Below are 6,964 nucleotides of genomic sequence, written 5' to 3'. Positions count from 1 at the left end.
CCTCAGAAAGATCTTCATATGAATATGTAAAAAAAATGATGCCTTGATGAGAATTTGATATTTTATGTGGTTCAGTTTTATTGCCTAGTAGGTAAGCGATACCAAACAAGTACGATAAAATGCAAACAAATGATTAATAATGGTTTGCATAATCATTAATTTGCTCCATTAGCGGTAATTAGGCACCAATTGTAGCTCTAAAGACGACACCATTTTCTGTCTATAAGTCTTTTGGGCTACAATATTGCAGCTACAAGTCACCATAATGCTGAAACTTTTCTTTATATAAACTTGACAACATAAATACTTCCTCTTTGATTGAAGGTTCTGCACTGAAATGCATTATGTGTATTTAGAATAACTGGACCTGTACAAAATGTGAGAAAATAAATCAATGTGGTAAATTATTACGACCAAATAAAAAACAATTATTTGTATTAGTTTTTCAGCCTTAGTTTAAGTCCTGTTTTCTTTGGATCGTTTTCCAATTTGCAGTTATACTGATAATATAACCATTGACTTATCAATCTTTAACACTCGAATCAACTCCTATCATCCAGAAGTTTTACCGCAGCAGTACTTTCAGTACTTTGATTAATCTAGTTTACGTACAGGGAAGGTGCACAATATTTGCTCCCATAGATTTGTTTGCCAAAAAAATCGCTTGTTGAAGTTTTGTGGTGCCAGCAGTAATTTAGTGTTCATACGGACATTCTTTGTGTGTCTGTTATACAGAATTGGTTTGTATAATCTATTGAAGCGGATGTCGTTCGATTTTGATATATCGTGTGGTCAGCCGTACCGCATGGTGCGGCCATGGCCTTCCTACCATCGAACACGTGTTCGTCCCGGTTCCAGTTGTTAACACCGTTTAAAAAGAAATGTCTTGTTCCTGGCATCGTCGCTAATATTTTGCCGGAATTTTACTGCATTATCCCATACCGGAATTTATTTCGGTATTTTTATTTTATTGTAGAATTAATCTTGCACTTCTAGTTCATAGCAAACGGAGTTAGCATTAGCGGAGACATGAATTAGGTATTGATTTTGAGTATTACTATTTTTATTCGTATCATGATATATTTTCAGACTGTAAGTCGTCATTATTTTTAATGTAAGTGGCGATAATTAATTCGTTTAAGTTGTGTTTGGACTTTGGTATTGTCGTTGATGGGAGTTGCTGCCCTTTGATCATGTGTAAGTGTTGTCATCCTCGGTGCCCCGGGCGTTATATATGCTAACGCTGATAGGTAAATGTCCAATGCCGAGTTACCGAGGATGTAGGGGCATGTTTGTATGTCGGATAATGTCGACATGTGTTCTATATGTCCTTATTTGAGTTTCAGTCGTGCGGGGTAAGGGAAAGCGACCCTCGAGGCTCTCTACCAGCCCCTATGTAAGGAACAAGAATGGTTCCATGTCGTTGAGTGCAGCAGCCAGTCGGAGTGAGAATGGTCCCAGTACTTCGAGTGTTACAGCTCCAGCAGTAGCTAGTGGGGGTAACATTGTAGATGATAAAGACAAGGCAAATCTATTAAATGAATATTTCTGTAGGTTTACTAATAATTGACGATAGCAAGTGCCTATTTTACAGTTGAAAACTAATAGTGTTTTAAATTATCTACTTGTTACTTCTAATGAAATTTGTGATGTTTTAATTAATTTAAAGCTTGGAAAAGCTTCAGGTTGTTAAATCAGATGAAAAAAATAATTTAATTTAGGAAAATTACAGGATAATTAGTAATTTTGATAATAAGAGTACTTTGATAATGATGCTAACCTATTAACATAATGTATTTTTTATAACTACACATACATTAACTGAACGTTGATTCCGTCGGAATGTTCAATATTCAGATTAAAACAAAACTTACAGAGAGCGAAGTTATAGTCTCTCTACATTTAGTCTACTTACTTCTATACCCTCATGTTTCAATTCACGTCATATTCTTTAACAAACTATCACAAGAAACAATAAAAAGAGCATGTGTCACTTACAGAGAGCGAAGTTGGAGCTCTTCTTCTGTTGTTGGTTTCCGTATTGGTAGTAGTAGTTGCTCAGACCGTATCCAGGGTTAGGATAAGCTGACATTCCATATCCGGCACCTCCGTATCCGGGGTAACCCATGGCAACAACGTAGGCCACTTAGGCATGGGATGAGGATCAGGGCGATACACACTTGTTCATCTTGAAGCTGTAAATGGGGGGAAAATTCATTTTAATGCATTAACATTTCATTTAAGTTGTATTAACGCACGAAAAAGTTATACATAAAATGAGAGTGATATTGACATAGAAAATTACATAAACACCATTAAATCGAAGAAGTGTAATGAATATCAAATGAAACTTAGCAAATCAAGTATCATAACATATAAGAAATAGAAAGTATTGAAAATGAAACAATTTTTTTGTATAAAGAAGCATGGTAAATATATTAACTAGAACGATTTATCTTGAATTAGATGCAAATACAAATCGCATTAGAAAATGTTCAATATGTCCGTTAATTATTCATATCAGATCAAATATTTAGCCCTATTGAATTTTTATGATCCTTCTATGTAGGAGAAGGTTGCTTACCTTTCTGTATGGAGATCAGTTTAGCTCTGCCTATCACTGGTCATCGGGCCCTTATATACCCGTATATAGGTACAGGAAGAAACCGACCCTATGTAATATTAGGGGCAGGTCGTGGGTACGTGCCATGACTCCCTAAGGGGCCGGTATTCTCCTACCGTCACGTGGAGTGGCTAGGTCTAGACTTCCGTGTCTAGTAAGAATCACTTCTCATACTATTAGTTTTGTTGACAGGTATGTTGATTTCACGTTTTTAATAGAAAAATATTAATCTCAATTAATATATTTTAAGTTTTATTATCCATAGTGTAAGGTACAGCGAAATTGAAAGAAAGATTTTCATATGACTCAGATGTTGGGAAAAATATTACACTATTACACATATGTAATGAGTGTAATAAGCCTTCTATTTCTTAATGTGCTCTTAATGTAGCAAATATAAGTATGATATGGCGGAGATCCCTTATTCACACTCATTCACATTGCTCAATATCGTTATAAAAGTCTTAAAATTAAAAAAAATGTCATAATATTTATTTTACGAACATTAAGAAAATAAAGCCCTTATATTAAAGATGCTATTTTAAAATATGTGTAACATATAACAATATTGAAATGAAATCATAATCCAATCACTAGTATACTAAGGGGTCCGGTTGTAGGTATTGTGTTTGAGAAACTGTGATGCAATATTTAATTTCATCTTGTGTTCTTCCTTTTTATATAAGGGAGTAGAAAACATTTTGTCATTTATAGCGATGTGAACACCGAACCGTAAACAAAGAAATTAATGTCATAAAGATTACAAAATACAAATGTAGTGTGCGATCGCGGAAATCAACATAAAATCACAAAACTACTTTGGTAATGACCAAACAAGACTGAAATATATGTTGTTAACATATTGAATATGGTATATCTTTTAAAATAAAATCAGTGCACCAAAACTAGATCTGAATGTCGGTTTATGATTTTGATAAAACTTGTCACTTAAAGGCCTAGGTATAAACTGACCTGTTTTAGTCTCTGTTATGTATTTTCGGATACTTATGGTCTACATTGAATTTTAATAAAATATAAACATATCAAAATATTTATAAAGACTACCACTATGACGACTAAGACCAAATGCACTTGGATTAGACTATAATGACTCATTTTTCAAATGGTCGAAACATCATATATAATGCTTGTAAGAGTATTCTGTTAAGATTGATTGGCAAGCTCATTCGAAAACAATTCACACTATTATATCTATTCTATATAATAAGAAAATTTTGGGTTAGTCTGTAGCATGCATCATTTGATGTTTAATGTCCCATTGTGTTTTAGCATTATAAATTAACTAATATTATCATTAGGATATATATTGTACACTTTATCATTAGCCAATCTGGCCTCAGTGATGAAGGTTTTTGATTATCTCCCTTTATTGGAACTTATCAACACATTACTCATCGTACATCATGTCTACACTTAACATTCAGAAAATGTGGCCACTGGTTTGTCTCCTGACAATGTTTGCCTCGGTGGTATGCACTACTGACTCAGCACCCTATAATAAAAAGGACGATGCCACATTTCAATGAACTCAATAATTCTTTATTTGGCTTTAACATTATGCTACACGTTTGAATCAAAACCGAGCGAAAACCATGGAAATGAAAGATAAGGTAAAAATACCTATAAATATGAACGCTAGTGATGTAATTTATCTACCATTTTAACTGCGAACGTACGTCATTTATCACAAATCATGAGTCTAGGTTTTCGTTTCAGTTTCGATCATATATACGTCATTTTTATGCCAATTAAATATTGTTGTTCAATACGGCTTATCATTCCTTAATACTCGTATCATGGTTATTTTCTTTACCAAACTCAAAACATAACAATGCTCTGAAACATTTACACCAAAAGACTATTATTTCCATATAAACAGTAATCGAGGGAAACTGTAAACTCTACTTTTGGAGAATATTCAGCATTAGAAAATAAACTATACTTCGCTGTTAAACTCCATTGCTTTAATTATCTTAACCTATATGATATTTTAAATTCCAATGCTTTTTGGCACCAATGTATGCATTTTTACCGATTAACGGTTGATATGAACTGATTTTTCTTTAGAAATAAATATAAAACATTGGTTTCATTTATCACATCTATTTGCCGTTATAAGTATCACATGCAATTCTAGATACTCTATTGATATAAAGATTTATATTCACTTGCAACTTCTACTATATAAACTAACTAAAGTTAAATGAAGTCTATGGTGGAATAACTGACACCCAAAACGTGACAGTTATGACGTCACTTATGCTGACATGGTTACGTCAACTGATCACCGTCAAAATGGCTGTTCCATCTTGTGGATTAAATCGTCGTTGGTAAACATTTTTCCTTGTCTAACTTAAACAGTATTAAGGATGTACTCCTCTGAGAAGTCATAATTTTTTTGTAATAAACTTTTTTTCTCATATAGATTTTTTAAATAAGAGTTCATACCATAAAAGAAAATGGAAGAAAAAATATGTCCGTGTGCTCGTTTTTGAGCTATTGTCACTCAAAGATACCTAGTTGACAAAATCTTGGATTTTATGGGAATTTTGCCGTTTTGACCATACACACGAGAGATTAATGCCATAATTTCCTAATCAGGTGTTTGATATATATGGATATTTGCAAAATTTTATTGTCCAGTAGTCGTCTTTTTAAAAATATACAAGTAATGATTAACAAGACATATTTTTCCATAGAATAACAACATATGCTACCCCTGCCCATTAATTTTAAGGTACAAAATGCACCATTTTCAGCCATTTTTGCCAAATTAAACCCTTAATAGAAAAAGTTCTGGTTTTAAAACTATTGTCGATATTTTCCATATCAATAGGGAAAGGGTTGTTCTTTCTAAATCTGTCAGAAATGGGGGGTCTGTGTGCTTACTTTTTGCCCCATTAAAATATTTGTCATTTTTCAATATTTTACAGCAAAAAAGATAAATAAAGTGCTCAAACTACCATTAAATGTAAAAATAAAGTGACAAAAGTGTATCATTTCACACATTTATGTTCAATATTTTAATAACCACAAACCTAGTAAAGATTAACAACAAAAATTAGCTTGATACAGCGAAAAATGCTGGCACAGTGATGGTTTAAGTAAAACAAAAATAAGTAAAAAAAAAATGGTTAAACTGTGGCTCTAATCAAAGCGAAAAAAAAAAGTCACAATATCAAAATGGCCGTCAAATGGGTCATTTCTTAAAATTCCTGTTTAAAAAAGTCTTCTTAGAAAAGAACTGTATTTTTTTTACATAATTTCCAACTGGCAACTTGCTACAGATATTGATAGATTGCATTTGAAAATCTCATAACCTCTTTGATCTTTGTCGAAAAGAGACTTCAACGGGGCTGAAACCTCAAAAGAATACATCCTTCATGCAAAAGCCTCAAAATGAGTTAATAATCTAAATCTAAGTATTAAACTATCTTCCCATGGCATCTATAGAAACTAAAGACAGTTTAACGCTTTAATAAAATTTCCTCAACAAGTGACTGTTGTCTAAAGTTATATATGTGCTGTAACTGGGCAAACATTTTACATATTTTTTTTTCAGTAATCTATTGAAAACCATCATGTGTGATGAATTAAATTGTGAAGATAATTCAAATTGAATGAAAAACCTGTCTGATGTCTTATAAACATTAGTTACAACACAGAATATATGCACTATAAAATTCTTGTTTGTTATGCCTTATATGTGTGTTAAAATGGAAAAATATCGGTAGAAATCACATAACGAAACGAATGATACTGTCGAAATGTAAAATGAAATTTTTATACCACAACTTGACTTCATAGTCTGATCGTATATACTCATTTCACTGCACAGTAGATATGAATATACTGATTTTGACAATATACTGCTCAAAATCATTTTCAGCTCTTAGTTGAATTTGTAAAATTAAAACTAAAATAGTATGTAATTCTCAAATTGTTGTAAATTTGGTGGTGAATAAAATATTAAAAGCTGCGAAAATACAATTACCACTAAAAATATGTACGTTAATTGCAATAGTAACGAAATACAGAAATTGTAATTTTGGTGGTTGATATGGTATTGGTAACTGGTAATGTCATGACAGCACAGCAGTGTGTATTACCTTTACAATGTAGCACTCGTATCAATGTCCTTTCTCAAATTGAAATACAAGGCCAAAAGAGTTTTATATCGATTTTAAATAATGCTACGTAGTCAGGCGATACGGGGCATTTTAATAATATATAGAGGATTAAGTTAAGGTTTTAAAATCCTAATCTGACGTGTAACAGAAAACACTAAACTGAAAGTGGAATTTGAAGTTATTCTGTTGG

The 6,964-nt window shown here is 32.3% G+C and overlaps 1 long non-coding RNA gene across 1 annotated transcript; it reads left to right on the top strand.

Annotated features, from left to right (window-relative positions):
- The first annotated feature begins 263 nt into the window (after window positions 1-263).
- Window positions 264-1,505, top strand: LOC138335306 (uncharacterized). The gene is made up of 2 exons (XR_011210257.1): window positions 264-740; window positions 1,347-1,505. It is a non-coding gene; the product is annotated as an uncharacterized lncRNA (long non-coding RNA).
- Window positions 1,506-6,964: the final 5,459 nt, after the last annotated feature.

The sequence above is a fragment of the Argopecten irradians genome, chromosome 11 (genome assembly GCF_041381155.1).
Source record: "Argopecten irradians isolate NY chromosome 11, Ai_NY, whole genome shotgun sequence".
Classification (NCBI taxonomy): domain Eukaryota; kingdom Metazoa; phylum Mollusca; class Bivalvia; order Pectinida; family Pectinidae; genus Argopecten; species Argopecten irradians.
Note: the sequence above shows the minus strand (reverse complement) of the source record. Positions and strands in the feature narration are given on the sequence as shown.